Consider the following 17,616-nt stretch of genomic DNA (forward strand, 5'->3'; position numbering starts at 1 on the left):
TATCCCTGATGAACATAGACGCAAAGACCTCAACAAAATATTAGCACACTACATTTCACAGTACATTAAAAGGATTATTCAGCAGAATCATGTGAAATTTATCCTGGGGATACAAGAATGGTTCAATTTTTGCAAATCAGTGTGATACAACACATTAGCAAAATGAAAGATAAAAATTATTGATCATCTCAGTACATGCAGAAAAAGCATTTGAAAAAATTCAACATCTGTCTATAATAAAAAATCTCAACAAAGTGGGTTGAGAGGAAACATACTTCAACAAAATAAAAACCATATATTTAAAAAACCTGTAACGAACATAATACACTATGGTGGAAAAAAAAAGGGAGAATTTTCTCTATGATCAGGAACAAAACAAAGGTGTCCACTCTCACAACTTTAAAAAAAATATTATGTTATGTTAGTCACCATACAGTACATCATTAATTTTTGATGTGGTCTTCTATGATTCATTGTTTGCATACAACACCCAGTGCTCCATGCAATACGTGCCCTCCTTAATATCCATCACCAGCCTATCCCAATACCCCATTCCCCTCCCCTCTGAAACCCTCAGTTTGTTTCCCAGAGTCCACAGTCTCTCGTGGTTCATTACCCCTTCTGTTTACACCACCATCGTTCTTCCCTTCCTTCTCCTACCGATCTCCCTGCTATTTCATATGTTCCACAAATGAGTGAAACCACATGATAATTGTCTTTCTCTGCTTGACTTATTTCACTTGGCATGATCTCCTCAAGTCCTGTCCACATTGCTGCAAATGTTGGCTAATCATTCTTTCTGATGCCTGAGATTGCCTTGTCAATTTTTGCCATTCTACCTGGGGTAAGGTGGTATCCCAATGTGGTATTGATTTGAATTTCCCTGATGGCTAATGATGTTGAACATTTTTTCATATGTCTGTTAGCCATTTGTATGTCTTCATTGGAAAAGTGTCTGTTCATATCTTCTGCCCATTTTTTCATTTGATTATTTGTTTCTCATGTAATGAGTCCTAGCTAATAGGATCCAATAGTACATTAAAATGATTATCCATCATGACCAAGTGGGATTCATCCCAGGGTGCAAGGGTGGTTCAACATTCGCAAATCAATCAGTGTGATAGATCACATTAATAAGAGTAGAGACAAGAACCATATGATCCTCTCAATTGATGCAGAAAAAGCATTGGACAAAATACAGCATCCTTTCCTGATTAAAACCCTTCAGAGTGTAGGGATAGAGGACACATTCCTCAATTTCATAAAAACCATCTATGAAAAGCCTACAGCAAATATCATTCTCAATGGGGAAAAGTTGAGAGACTTTCCCTTAAGATCAGGAACACGACAAGGATGCCCACTCTCACCACTATTGTTCAACATAGTACTAGAAGTCCTAGCAACAGCAATCAAACAACAAAAAGGGATAAAAGGTATCCAAATTGGCAAAGAAGTCTGTCTTCACAGATGACATGATATTCTATATGGAAAACCCAAAAGACTCCACCACCAAATTACTAGAACTCATATGACAATTCAGTAATGTGGCAGGATACAAAATCAATGCTCAGAAATCAGTTGCATTTCTATACATGAACAATGAGACTGAAGCAAGAGAAATTAGGGAATCAATTCCATTTACAATAACACCAAAAACCATAAGATATCTCGTAATAAACTTACCAGAGAGGTAAAGGATCTATACTCTCGAAACTACAAAACAGTGATGAAAGACATTGAAGAAGACACAAAAAGATGGAAAAACATTCCATGCTCATGGATCGGAAGAATAAACATAGTTAAAATGTCTATGCTACCCACAGCAATCTACACTTTCAATGTTATCCTGATCAAAATACCAATGACATTTTTCAAAGTGTTGGAACAAACAATCCTAAAATTTGTGTGGAACCAGAAAAGGCCCTGAATCACCAAAGAAATGTTGAAAAAGAAAAATAAAGCTGGGGGGCACCACGTTGCCTGATTTCAAGCTGTACTACAAAGCTGTGATCACAAAGACAGCATGGTACTGGCACAAAAATGGACACATAGACCAATGGAGCAGAATAGAGACTCCAGAAGTGGACCCTCAACTTTATGTTCAACTAATCTTTGACAAAGCAGGAAAAAACATCCAGTGGAAAAAAGACAGTCTCTTCAATAAATGGTGCTGGGAAAATTGGACAGCTATATACAGAAGAATGAAACTTGACCACTCTCTCACACCATACGCAATGGTAAACTCCAAATGGATGAAAGACCTCAATGTGAGACAGGAATCCATCAAAATCCTAGAGGAGAACATAGGCTGTAACCTCTTCGATATTGGCCACAGCAACTTCTTTCATTACACGTATCCAAAGGCAAGGGAAACAAAAGAAAAAATGAACTTGTGGAACTTCATTAAGATAAAAAGTTTCTGCACAGCAAAGGAAGCAGTCATCAAAACAGAGAGGCAACTCACAGAATGGGAGAAGATATTTGCAAATGAAGCTACAGATAAAAGGCTGGTATCCAAGATCTATAAAGAACCACTCTCACCACTTTTATTCAAAATAGTGGAAGTGCTAGCCACAGCAATCAGAAAGGAAAAAAAGGAAGTGAGGCATCCATATTGGTAAAGAAGATGTTAAACTGTTGTTATTGGAAGATAACATAACACTATATGTAGAAATCCTAAAAACTCCACAAAAGGTATTGGAATAATAAATGAATTCTGTAAAGTTGCAGGATACAAAATTGATACCCAGAAATTGGTAGTGTTTTCATGCACTAAAAATGAAGAAACAGACAAAGAGACTAAGAAAACAATTTCATTTACAGTTGCACTAAAAAGAGTGAGACACTTAGAAAAAAACTTAACCAAGGAGGTGAAAGCCTGGCATGATGAAAAATATAAAAAAAAATAATTAATGAAATTGAAGATGACACAAAAAAATTGAGAGGAATTCCATGATTATGAATTAGAGGATTCAGTATTGTTAAAATGCACACACTGCCCAAATTAATAAACAAATTCAATGCAATCTCTCTTAAAATACAAATAGCATTTTTTTCACAAAACTAGAATAAATAATACTAAAATTTGCATGGAACCATAAAGGCTCTGAATAGCCAAGGCTATCTTGAGAACAAACGAACATAGTTAAAAGTAGCAAAATTCTGCATTTCAAGACATACTACAAGGCAGTAGTAATAAAAACAATATGGTACTGGCACAAAAACACACATGTAGATCATGAAACAGAACAGAGAGTCCAGTAATAAGCCCACACTTATATTGTCAATTAATTTATGGCACAGAAGGCAAGAACATACAACAAGGAAAAGACAGCCTTTTCAATCAATGGTGTTGCGAAAACTGGACAGAAAAAAGCAAAACAATGAAATTGGACCACTTTATATCATCATTTACCAAAATAAACTGAAAATGGATTAAAGACCTAAGTGCTACACCTGAAACCATAAAAATCCTATAAATGAACACATGTAGAAATTTCTCTGACATTAGCCTTACCAATATTTTTGAAGATATGACCCCTATGGAAAGGAAACTAAAGGAAAAATAAACTGTTAGGACTACAACAAAATTAAAAGATTTTACACAGCAAAGGAAGCCATCAACAAAACAAAAAGATAACTGACTGAATTGGGGAAGGTATTTGAAAATGATACATTTGACAAGAGGTTACTACCATATATATGGTAGTAACTCTCTCTCTTTCTCTCTCTCTCTCTCTCTCTATATATATATGGCATAATATATATAGCACATATATAACCATATATATCATATATATACCATATATATATCTAAATATATATCATATATATATATACACAGTATATATATATATGTTACTTATACATATGTCACTACTATATATATATATATTTTTTTGGTGGTGGTGAGATTATATATATCTATATATCTGTATATATAGATATAGATATCTGTGGAAAAACTAGATCATATGGTATATATATATCTTAACACCAACAAAATAAATAAATAATCTGACTTAAGAAATGGGCAGAGGACCTGAATAGACATTTAAAAAAATACAGATGGCCAAAAGACACCTGAAAAGATGCTCAACATCCTTAATCATCAGGGAAATGGAAATCAAAACACAATGAGATCTCACCTTACACCTGTCAGGATGGCTAAAATTAAAAAGACAAGGAATAGTAAATATTGGTGAGGACTAGGAGATAACACTCATGCACTATTGGTGAGAATGTAAGGGACTTCAACACTCCACGCACAGTGATGGACAGATTGTGTGAGCAAAAGATCAACAGGGAAACAAGGGCTTTGAAAGACACACTGACCAGATGGACTTCACAGATATATTTAGGGAATTTCATCCTAAAGCAGCAGAATACACATTCTGTTCAAGTACACATGGACCATACTGCAGAATAGATCACATACTGAGTCACAAATCAGGTTTCAACTGGTACCAAAAGACTGGGATGATCCCCTGCATATTCTCAGACCACAATGCTTTGAAACTTGAACTCAATCACAAGAAGAAATTTGGAAGGAATTCAAACATTTGGAGGTTAAAGATCATCCTACTAAAGAATGAATGGGTCAACCAGAAAATTAAAGAAAAATTAAGAAAAAAATCATGGAAATAAATGAAAATGAAAACACAACTATTCAAAACCTTTCAGGTACAGCAGAGGCAGTCCTAAGAGGAAAGTACATACAGCAAGCCGTTCTCAAAAAACCAGAAAAATTTCAAATACACAAGCTAACCTTACACCTAAAGGAGCTGGGAAAAAAAAAAAAACACCTAAAACCTAAACCACGCAAGAGAAAGGAAATAATAAAGATGAGAGCAGAAATCAAGGATACAGAAAAAAAAAAAAAAACAGTAGAACAGATCAAGGAAACTAGGAGCAGTTTCTTTGAAAGAATTAACAAGAGATATAAACCCTAACCAGACTTATCAAAAAGAAAAGAGAAAGAACCCAAATAAAGAGAATCATGAATTAAAAAGGAGAGATCACAACCAAAACTGCAGATATACAATTATAAGAAAATATTATGAGCAATTACATGTTAACAAATTAGGCAATCTTGAAGAAATGGATAAATCCCTAGAAACATATTACATACCAAAACTGAAACAGGAAAAAATAGAAAACCTGAACAGGTCCATACCCAGCAAGGAAATTGAATTAGTAATCAAAAATCCCCCAGAACAAGAGTTCAGGGCCAGATGGCCTTCCAGCAGAATTTTACCAAACATTTAAAGAAGAATTAATACCTATTCTTCTGAAACTTATTCCAAAAAAATAGAAATGGAAGGAGAACATCCAAAAACATTTGATGAGGTCAGCATTAACTTGATCCCCAAACCAGACTCCACTAAAAAGCAGAATTGCAGAGCAGTATCCCTGATGAACATGGATATAAAAAATCTCATCAAGATACTAGCTCATAGGATCCAACATTATGTTAAAAGGATTGTTCACCACAACAAAAGCAGATTTATTCCTGGACTCCAGGGGTGGTTTAACATCCTAAAATTAGTCAGTGAGATGCATCACATTGATAAAAGATAGGACAAGAGACATATGATCCTCTAAATAAAAGAAGAAAAATATTGACAAAATACAGCATACTTTCTTGATAAAAACTCTCTGCCATGCAGGGATAGAGGGAACATACCTCAATATTGTAAAAGTCATCTACAAGAAACTCACAGTGAATATCATTCTCAATGGGGAAAAACTGAGTGCTTTTCTGCTAAGGTCAGGAATACAGCAGGGATGTCCACTCTCACCACTGTTGTTCAACATAGTACTGGAAGTCCTAGCCTCAGCAGTCAGAAAACAAAAATAAATAAGAGGCATCCAAATTATCAAAGAAGTCAAGCTTTCACTCTTTGCAGATGACATGGCACTCTACTTAGAAAACCAAAAAGACTCCACCCAAAAATTGCTAGAATTGATGCAGGAATTTAGTAAAATTGCTGGATATAAAATCAAAGGACAGAGTTCAGTTGCATTTTTACACACTAAAAATGAGGTGGAAAAAAAGTGAAATCAAGGAAACAATCCCATTCACAATTACACAAAAATTCATAAGGAATGTTGAAAAAGAAAACCAAAGATGGGGGCACCACAATTCTAGACTTTAAGCTGTATTACCAAGCTGTAATCATTAAGACAGTATGGTACTGGCACAAAGACAGACACATAGATCAATGGAACAGAATAGAGAACCCAGAAATGGACCCTCAACTCTATGGTACACTAATCTTTGACAAAGCAGGAAAGAATATCCAAGGGGAAAAAGACATTCTCTTCAACAAGTAGTGTTGGGAAAATTGGACAGCCACATGCAAAAGAATGAAAACTGGACCGTTTTCTTACACCAACATAAAAATAAACTTGAAATGTATGAAAGACCTAAATGTGAGACAGGAATCCATCGAAATCCTGGAGAAGAACACAGGCAGCAACCTCTTTGACTTCAGCCAAAGCAACTTCTTGCTAGTCACGTCTCCAGAGGAAAGGGAAACAAAAGCAAAAATAAACTGTTGGGACTTGATCAGGAGAAAACTCTTTTTGCACAGCAAAGGAAACAATCAACAAAACTAAAAGGCCACCTATGGAATGGGAGAAGATATTTGCAAATGGCATAACAGTAAAGGGCCAAGATCTGTAAAGAATTTATCAAACTCAATGCCCAAAAACAAAATATCTAGTTAAGAAATGGGCAGAAGACATGATCAGACATGTTTCCAAAGAATACATGCAGATAGCTAAAGACACATGAAAAAATGCTCAACATCCCTTGGCATCAGAAAAATCCAAATCAAACACAACAAAATACCACCTCACACAGGTCAGAATGGTAAAATTAACAACTCAGGAAATAACAGATGTTGGTGAGGATGCAGAGAAAGGGGAATCTTCTTACACTGTTTTTGGAGTGCAAACTGGTCCAGTCACTCTGGAAAACAATATGGAGTTTCCTCAAAAAGTTAAAAATAGAGCTACCCTCCAACCCAGCCATTGAACTATTATGTATTTATCCAAAGGAAACAAAAATAATGATTTGAAGGGACACATGCACCCCAGTGCTTATAGCAACAACATCCACAATTGCCAATTTATGGAAAGAGTCTAGATGTTCATTGATGGATGAATGGATAAAGAAGGTGTGATGTATATATACAATGGAGTATTACTCAGCCATCAAAAAATGAATTCTTGTCATTTGCAATGATGTGGATTGAATAAGAGTGTATTATGCTAAGCAAAATAAGTCCATCAGAAAAAGACAAATACCATATGATTTCACTCACGTGGAATTTAAGAAACAAAACTGATGAACATAGGGAAAGGGAATGATAAGATAAAAACAGAAAGAGGCAAACCATAAGATGACTGGATTAAGAAGATGTGGTCCATATATACAATGCAGTATTACTCAACCATCAGAAAGAACGATTACCCAACATTTGCAGCAACATGGACGGGACTGGAGGAGATCATGCTAAGTGAAATAAGTCAAGCAGAGAAAGACAATTATCATACGGTTTCACTCATTTATGGAACACAAGAAATAGCAGGGTGATCTGTAGGAGAAGGAAGGGAAGAATGAAGGGGGGGCTAAACAGAAGGGGGAATGAACCATGAGAGACTATGGACTCTGGGAAACAAACTGAGGGCTTCAGAGGGGAGGGGGATGGGGGATTAGGATTGGCCAGTGATGGGTATTAAGGAGGGCACATATTGCATGGTGCACTGGGTGTTATACGCAAACAATGAATCATGGAACACTACATCAAAAACTAAGGATATACTGTATGGTGACTAACATAACATAATAAAAATTATTATAAAAAAAGAGACTCTTAACTCTAGGGAACAAACAGAGGGTTGCTTGAGGGGAGGTGGGTAGGGGGATAGGATTTTTGGGTAATGGTCATTAAGGAGGGCACTTGTTGTAATGAGCACTGGGTGTTATATGCAACTGATGGATCACTAAACCCTACCCTGAAACAAAGAATACACTATATGTAACTAACTTGAATTTAAATTTTAAAAAGTTATGTCATAAGGAATATAGCCAATGATACTGTAATAATATTGTGTGGTAACATGGTAGCTGCATCTGTGGTGAGCATAGCATAATGCATAAAGAAGTTGAATTACTATGTTGTACATCTGAAAATAATGCCATTGTTTATCAACTGTATTCAAATAAAAATTGTTATAAAATAAATCTATTTCAGATTTTTACTAACTTAATTTCAGTTACATATAGAAATGATATTGTTATATACATGCATTCTATACTTAAACTATTTGGGGGTATAATTGTTTTATATATTATAATACCACTAATATAATGAGAAAAAAATCAGTAAACCTCTAACTAGACTCGTCAAGAAAAAAGGAGGGCTCAAATAAGTAAATCAGAAGTGAAAAATTAACAGTACAACTCATCCTATAGTAATACATCAAATCAGAACAGCATTACAAGCAATTACACTCTTAAAAATTGTACAACAGCTGAAATGGATAAATTCCTAAAAACACAAAGCCTTCTAAGACTGAATCACAAAGGAATAGAAAATCTGTATAGGTTGTTTACCAATAATGAAATTGAATCAATAATTTAAAACTTCCAAGAATCTAAATTGCAAGATGAAATGAATTCACAGGTAATTTTTAAAATTTTTAAAATTCATTTATTTGAGAGAGAGATAGTGAGAAAGAACACGAGTGGGGAGGAGAGGGAGAAGCAGGCTCCCTGAGAACAGGGAGCCCAACGAGGTACTCGATTCCAGGACCCTGGAATCACGACATGAGCCAAAGGCAGACACTTAACCAACCAAGCCACTCAGGCACCCATTCACAGGTAAATTTTACCGAACTTTTAAAGAAGAGTTAGTATCTGTTTTCTTAAAAATTTCCAAACAACTGACGAGGATAGAAAGCTTCCAAACTCATTTTATGGGGCCATTATTACTCTGATACCAAAACGAGAAAAAGATGACACAAAAAGGAAATCCATAGGCCAATACCCCTGGTTAAGATAAATGCAAACATCCTTAACAAAATATTTGCAAAATGAATTCAACAGTAAATTAAGAGAATCATATATTATGATCAAGTGGGATTTATTCTAGGAATGTACAGGTAGTTCAACAACCACAATTCAAACATAATACACCACATTGTCAAAAGGATCATTTGAAAATGTGCAGAAAGACACCTGACCACTTTCAACATCATTTATGACAAAACTCTCAATAAGTGAATAAAGAGGGGATGAAGCTCAACATAATAAGGACCGTATAACAGAAACCAACAGTTAACATCAAATTAAGCTGTTAAACGGTGAAAACTTTTCCTCTAAGATTAGGAAAATACAAGGATGACCACTCTATCCACTTTTATTCCACGTATTGTGGAAGTACTTTCCTCAGCAATTAGGCAACAAAAATAAATAAAAGTTATCCAGATTGGAAAGAAAGAATTAAAATTGCCAGTATTTGGAGATAGTATAAAAAAAACCATAGAGAGTACTCTAAAAAATTATAAGTAATAATAAATTTAGTAAAGCTGCAGGATACAAAACTAACATACAAAAATTAGATGTGTTTCTATACACTACTAATGGTCTATCAGAAATTAAGAAAGTGGGGTGGGTGCCTGGATGGCTCAGTCCATTAAGTGTCTGCCTTCAGCTCAGGTCGTGATACCCGGGTCCTGGGATTGAGCGCCATATTCGGCTCTCTGCTCCGCAGACAGCCTGCTTCTCCCTCTCTCTCTTCAACTCCCGCTCTTGTACTCTCTCTCTGTCAAATAAATAAATAAATTCTTAAAAAAAAAGAAAATAAGAAAGCAATGCCATTTACAATTGAATCAAAAGAATAAATACATAATCTAGGAATTAATTTTACCAAAAAAGCTGAAAGACGTGTACTCTGAAAACTAAAAGACCTTGAAGAAAGAAATCAAGAAGGCACACAAAAAAATAGAAAGATATACTGTGTCCATGGACTAGAAATATTAATATTGGTAAAATGTCCTGAATATGCAGAACAACCTACTGATTCCAAGCAGTCCCCGTTACACACCAATGTCATTTTGCACATATACAAAGAATCCTAAAATTTGTTTGAAACCATAAAAGAAACCAAGTACCCAATGCAGTTTGAAGACAAAAATAACAAAGATGGATATATCATGCTTCTAGATTTCAACACACATTTTGAAGCTATGCTAATCAAAACAGTATGGTGTTGACACAGAAAAAACCACATAGATCAATCAAATAGAAAAGAGACCCCAGAAATAAACCAATGTATATATGGTCAATTATTCTATGCAAAGGAGGCAAGAATATACAATGGGGAAAAGACGCTCCCTTCAATAAATGATATTGGGAAAACTGAACAGCTACATGCAAAAGAATGAAGCCAGACCACTACTAAATGAATGAATGAATGAATCAATCAATCAGTCAATACTGATTAGAAACTTAAATGTGGGATCTAAAAGCATAAGCTGCCTAGAAGAAAATATAAAAAGGAAGCTCTTGGATATAAGGTTTTTTAAAATTTAAATTCAATTAATTAACATATAATGTATTTTTTTCAGGGGTATAGGTCTGTGATTCATCAGTGTTATATAATACCCAGTGCTCACTCATTACAATACATACCCTCCACAATGTCCATCACTCAGTTACCTCATCCCTCCACCCCCCTCCCCTCCAGCAACCCTCAGTTTGTTTCCTATCATTAAGAGTCTCTTATGGTTTGTCTCCCTCTCTGGTTTCATGTTCTTTCATTTTTTCCTCTCTGCCCCTATGATCCTCTGCCTTGTTTTTTAATTCCACGTATCAGTGAGATCATATGATAATTGTCTTTCTCTGATTGATTTATTTTGCTTAACATAATACCCTCTAGTTTGATATACATCATTGCAAATGATAAGATTTCATATTTTGATGGCTGTGTAATATGCCATTGTGTATATATACACTACATCTTCTTTACCCATTTATCTGTTGATGGACATCTTGGCTCTTTCGATAGTTTGGCTATTGTGGACATTGCTGTTATAAACATTGAGGTGTTGCCCCTTCGGATCACTATATTTGTATCCTTGGGGTAAATGCCCAGTAGTGCAGCCACTCTGGAAAACAGTATGGAGGTTCCTCAAAAAGTTAAAAATAGAGCTACCATACAACCCAGCAATTGCACTACTGAACATTTACCCCAAAGATGCAGATGTAGTGATCCAAAGGGGCACCTACACCACAATGTTTATAACAGCAATGTCCACAATAGCCAAACTATGGATAGAGCCGAGATGCCCAATGACAGATGAATGGATAAAGAAAATGTAGTGTGTATATATATTTACAATGGCATATAACACAACCATCAAAATATGAAACCTTATCATTTGTAATGATGTGGATTGAACTAGAGGGTATTATGTTAAGCAAAATTAATCAATCAGAGAAAGACAATTATCATATGATCTCACTGATATGTGGAATTAAAAAACAAGGCAGAGGATCATAGGGGCAGAGAGGAAAAAATGAAAGAACATGAAACCAGAGAGGGAGACAAACCATAAGAGACTCTTAATTATAGGAAACAAACTGAGGGTTGCTGGAGGGGAGTGGTTTGGAGGGATAGAGTACCTGCGTGATGGATATTAAGGAGGGCATATGACATAGTGAACACTGGGTATTATTACAAGACTGATGAATCACTGACCTCTCTCAGAAACAAGTAATATATTATGTTAATTAATTGAATTTAAATAAAATGCTTTTTTTTAAAAGATAGAACCAAAGGGGGAAAAAAAGAATTTGTATTCTGTGATTTTTGAAACAAATGTTCTTTATATACCTATTAAGTCCCTACGGTCCAATGTGTCATTTCAGGCCAATGTTTTCTTATTGATTTAAACTCTGGATTAACTGTACATTGATGTAAATGTATTAACATCTCTTGTTATTGTATCACTATAATTTCTCTCTCCAACTCTGTTAATATATGATTTAATTGTTTAGGTGCCCCTATGTTGAGTGCATAAATATTCATGAATATTTTATATTTTTCTTGAATTGACTCTTTTATCATTACATAATGTCCTTCTGGTTTGTTTTGTAAGTTTTTATTTAAATTCCAATTAGTAAACATAGAGTGTAATATTACTTTCAGGTGTACAATTTGGGGATTCTACACATACATGCAACACTTGGTGCTCAGCACAAGTGCACTCCTTAATCCACATCACTTATTTAAACCAAACCCACCCCACCTCCTTTTTGCGAACCATCAATTTGGACTCTATAGTTAAAGTCTGTTTCTTGGTTTGCCTGCCTCTCTCTTTTGTTCCTTGTGTTCCCTTTGTTTTGTTTCTTCAATTCCACATATGAATGAAATAATATGGTGTTTTTCTTTCTCTGACTGACTTCTTGCACTTAACATGATACTCTCTAGCTCCATCCACGTCATTGCAAATGGCAAGATTGCCTTCTTTTTTATGGCTAAGTAATATTTCAGTGTGTGTGTGTGTGTGTATAATTTTTCTTTATCCATTCATCAGTCCATGGACACGGAGGCTGTCTGGAAAATTTGGCTATTGTAGATAATGCTGCTGTAAACATCGAGGTGCATGTATCACTTTGAATTAGTATTTTTTATTCTTTGGGTAAATTCATAATAGTGAAATCACTGATTTTTGGGGTAGTTCTATTTTTAACTTCTTGAGGAACCTCCATAGTGTTTTCCAGAGTGGCTGCACCAGTTTGCATTCCCATCAATAGTTCAAGAGAGTTCTGCTTTTTCCATATCTCCACCAATACCTGTTGTTTCTTGTGCTGTCCATTTTAGCCATTCTGACACGTGTGAGGTGATTATCTTCCTGTAGTTTTGATTTGTATTTCCCTGATGATGAGTGATGTTGAGCATCTTTTCATGTATCTGTTGGCCATTTGTATGTATTCCTTGGGAACATGTCTATTCATGTCTTCTGCCCATTTTTTATTTGGTTTATTCATTTGTTGGTCTTGATTTTTATAAGTTCTTTATATAATTTAGATACTAACCCTTTATCAGATATGTCATTTGCAGCTATCTTCTCCAATTCTGTAGGTTGCATTTTAGTTTTCTTGGTTGTTTCCTTTGCTGTGCAGAATCTTTTTATTTTGATGAATTTCCAATAGCTTATTTTTGCTTTTGTTTCCCTTGCCTCAGGAGACATATCTAGAAAGGAGTTACTATGGCAGAGTCAAAGAGATTACTGCCTGTGTTCTTCTCTAGGATTTTTATGGTTTCCTGTCTCACATTTAGGTCTTTCATTGATTTTTAATTCATTTTTGTGTGCGGTGTAAGAAAGTTGTCCAGGTTCATTCTTTTGTATGTTGCTGTCCAGTTTTCCCAACACTATTTGTTGAAGAGACTATCTTTTTCCACCGGATATTCTTTCATGTTTTGTTGAAGATTAATTGATAATATGGTTTTGGGTTTATTCCTGGGTTTTCTATTCTGTTCTACTCATCTTTGTGTGTATTTTGTGCCAGTACCATACTGTCTTGATCATTACAGTTTTGAAATATAACTTGTAGTATGGAATTCTGATGTCTACAGGTTTGCTTTTCTGTTTCAAGGTTGCTTTGGCTATTCAGGGTCTTTTGTGGTTCCATACAAATTTTAGGATGTTTTTTCCATCTCTGTGAAAAAATGGTGATGGTATTTTGATAAGAATTGCATTAAATGTATAGATAGCATTAGGTAGTATAGATGTTTTAACAAAATTTATTTTTTCAATCCATGAGCATCAAATGTCTTTCCATTTCTTTTTGTTATCTTCAATTTCTTTCATCAGTGTTTCATAGTTTTCAGAGTAGAGGTCTTTCACTCCTTTGATTAGGTTTGTTCCTAGGTACCTCATGGTTTTTGGTGCAATTGTAAATGGGATTGATTCCTTAATATCCTTTCTGCTGCTTCCTTATTGTGGTATAGAAATGCAACAGATTTCTGTATTCAATTTTATATACTGTGACTTTATTGAATCCATGCATTAGCTCTAGCAATTTTTTGATGGAGTATTTGGGTTCTATATAGAGTAGCATGTCATCTGCAAGTAGTGACAGTTTTACTTCTTCCTTGCTTACATGGATGCCTTTTATTTCTGTTGTCTGATTGTTGTGGCTAGGACTTCCAGTACTGTGTTAAATAACCATGGTACAGTGGACATCCCCATTCTATTTTTCCCCACTGAGGATGATATTAGCTCTGGGTTTTTGATATGTGGCCTTTATGATATTGAGGTGTGTTCCCTCTAAACCTATTTTGTCAAGAGGTTTTTTTTTTTTTTATCATGAATGGATGTTGTATGTTGTCAAATGCTTTTCTGTATGTATTGAAATGGTCATGTGGTTCTTACCCTTTCTTTTATTAATGTGGTATTTCTCATTGATGAATTTGTGAATTTTGAATTACCCTTGTAACCCAGGAATAAATCTGACTCGATCATGGTGAATAATTCCTTTAATGTATTGTTGGATTAAGTAAATATCCAAGGATCATTTGAGCCTTGTTATTCTATCCTTAGAAAGAGCCCTGAGTCCCTCTTGCTTATACACTCAGTCCCCTTTCAAATACCTATTGGTCCCTAGATAGTTATCTGGTCCTAGGTCTTTCTTTCATTCACTGTTCTCTTATTCCTTTATTTATAGTTTTTAATTTCTCCTTCTCTTCATTTCCCTCCCATTCCCCAATCATGAATTAGGGGTGAGAATGGGTGGCAAACGGCATTTCCTTTATGTGACTGTACAACAGAGTGGCCTAATTCTACCATTTGGTATGGAGCTTTATAGTTTGCAAAGCACTACCACATGTATGGATCTGTTCAAGAGAGATTTAATGAGCCCTCTTCTCTGTTGGGCACATGATCTTGTGGCATCCTCACAACCCTGTAAGGTAGGTTGATGGAGCCCAAAGCCCAGCTGGGGATGCTGGACTCAGCTCACTGGTTCATGAGCAGTGTCAGAGAGGATTGGGCTGCATCACCTGGCTCCCTCCAGTTTCATCGGCTGGCTCCCAGATCTGTCCCTAAGGAGGATGCTATGCTTCTCCCAAAGGTGGGAGAAAAAGAATAGAGAGGCTTAGAGGTAAACTGGTTCACAACCACCCACCAGTTGTTTTTCTGTCCCTAGAAAGAACTGTGAGTCTCTTTTGTCTGTACCTCTACCCCACCACCCCCAAATGCCTATTGGTCCCTGAAGAGTCACCTGACACTAGGTCCCTCTTACTGGAGGTAGGATGGCTTCTTCCAAACAGAGAGCAGCCAAGCACCCTCTGTGGCTTGCTTCCAGCTTTGTGGCCTGGACAAAGAGGGTGATTTTGAAGTCTCTTGTCCATGGGCACAGAGTTGGAAGCCAGGATGGTTCCAGGATAGCAAATTTGCAGGCCCTCAAACCATTTACACCACAAAAAATATCTCCTACAGAAATGTAAGGGACTGAGTCCTTACACTGGGGTTGGGAAAAGGGAACTGCCCACTGTCTTTCAGGGCCTTACCCTAACTGCTCCCATCTCCTACCCCACCTTCCTCTCAATCCCCATATCTCCCATGTTGAAATCACCTTAAAAGAAAAGAAAAACAAAAATTAAAAATCAAAATATGCAGAAAAGAACAAGTAACTACATTTCAGGTGGTTATCAAACTAAGGGGGAGAAAGTTAGACATCTACTGGTGTCCATACTTTCATCCATATGTTCCATCTACCCCTTGTAATTCTTAGTGGCAACATAAATGTACCTGTGCTAAATTTCATACTCAAATTATGCCCTGTCCCCAGCCACACTCTTCGTTTATGTTGATTTTCATTTCTTAGACTTAAGAATGAATATTTGGCCTGTGCTTTTTTGGTTCACAAAGACAATGCTTTGTCTCATTTGATCCTCATGAGACCTTGTAAGGCAATCAGGTGGGAGTGATCAGACCCATATTACAGATGAATAAATTGTGACAGAGAGGGGAAGCAATTTATCTAAGGGCACAGCCACGTCCTCTTCTTTCTTAATAAAGTCATTTCTACTGAAGTATCTAGGACTCATAGGGTTAAGAGCAGTGAAAACTTCATCTGCTTGGATGGCTGGTCTACCATTGGCCTTTTGTTACATCCAGTGAAAAGACAAAAAAAAAAAATCTGTGAGCAGGTGAATGGAAACGGCTGAGAGAAGGTGGAAGGAAGGGAATTTCTGGGGGGGATGGTCCTGAAGAATGGCCTTTGCCATCATAAGAAAGCAAGCAGAAAGGAATAACACCACTCCATATGCACTATGGCAGAGGTTCCAGCACAAATGGGCTGATGCCAATACTTCCTGCTTCGAACTTGGTGGAGATAAGACTTTCTGCATTCAAAGCAATTTTAACAACAAGTCTATCTCCCTACCACCCACTCTGATCACCTTGACAGGAGCTTCCCTTGGACCATGGAGTTAGGTCTCCTCCAGGGAGAAAGCGGGACAGGGAATGTGGTGGCCAGTAGAGGACATAGCCTTTGCCTCCACAGAATAACAGCTACTATATATTGAGCCCCTACTCTGTGTCAGGTATTGTGTTGTATATTTTGCCTCTCCAACTCCCAAAACTGAGAAAAGGAAAGCTAGGGTCATCAGCTCAAGTTTACAGATAGGGGTAAAACAGAATCACATAGTAAGTTGTTCAAGAGCCAAAGTAAGAACTAAGCTTCCTAGGATTCTAGTTAATCCTAGACATTTTCAAGGATCCAGTCTCTAAACTTAGAATTTGTTGCTACTCCTAGATCCACTATATCAAGTAAACAGTTATAGTGTCCCTAATAAGAATATCTTCTCCAGTGATGTGTGTGTGTGTGTGTGTGTGTGTGTGTGTGTGTGTGTGTGTCTACCAACACTGATGCACACACAGACCCTTTCTGTAGTATTTAGGGAAATTAGAATAAATAAATTTTGTCCCATATCAGTTTAGTCTTTGAAAGTTTGTTTTCATTCATGCCAAAGTTAAAACTACAATGTTAAGTATACTAGTTTTAGGTGAAATATGAACACATGGACTTGTGCAACTGACTTGTGCAAATGATCACAGCCACAGATACATCCATGAACATACACACCACCACTCACACACATAATTACGTAGAAGTCACATCATTGCAAGAAAGGTAAGTATTTGCCTTTCTTTTGTGTGTGTGTGTGTGTGTGTGTGTAAATTATTTTTTAATTCCTTAATTTTTCTCCTTACTAAAAATTGTGATAAATGCACTTAACATAAGGTTTACCATTTTAAACATTTTTAAGTGTACAGTTTGATGGCATTTATTTTCTATTATAATAATTTTTTTTATTATGTTAGTCACCATATACCGATTTGCCTTTCTATTCCTGTTCCCAGGGTAGAGGATTGCTGAGGTGACATGCACAATGGACCAGAACTCAGGGCCTAGAGGAGATTCTGAAAAAGCAGTATCTGTAAGTAGATCCCCTTTACACAAACTACCCCCTTCTCCTAAAAACAAAAAACAAAACAAACAAAATGAAAAAGACCAACCCCCCCCCCCCC

The sequence above is a fragment of the Ursus maritimus genome (genome assembly GCF_017311325.1).
Source record: "Ursus maritimus isolate PB19 chromosome X unlocalized genomic scaffold, ASM1731132v1 scaffold_X1, whole genome shotgun sequence".
Lineage (NCBI taxonomy): Eukaryota > Metazoa > Chordata > Mammalia > Carnivora > Ursidae > Ursus > Ursus maritimus.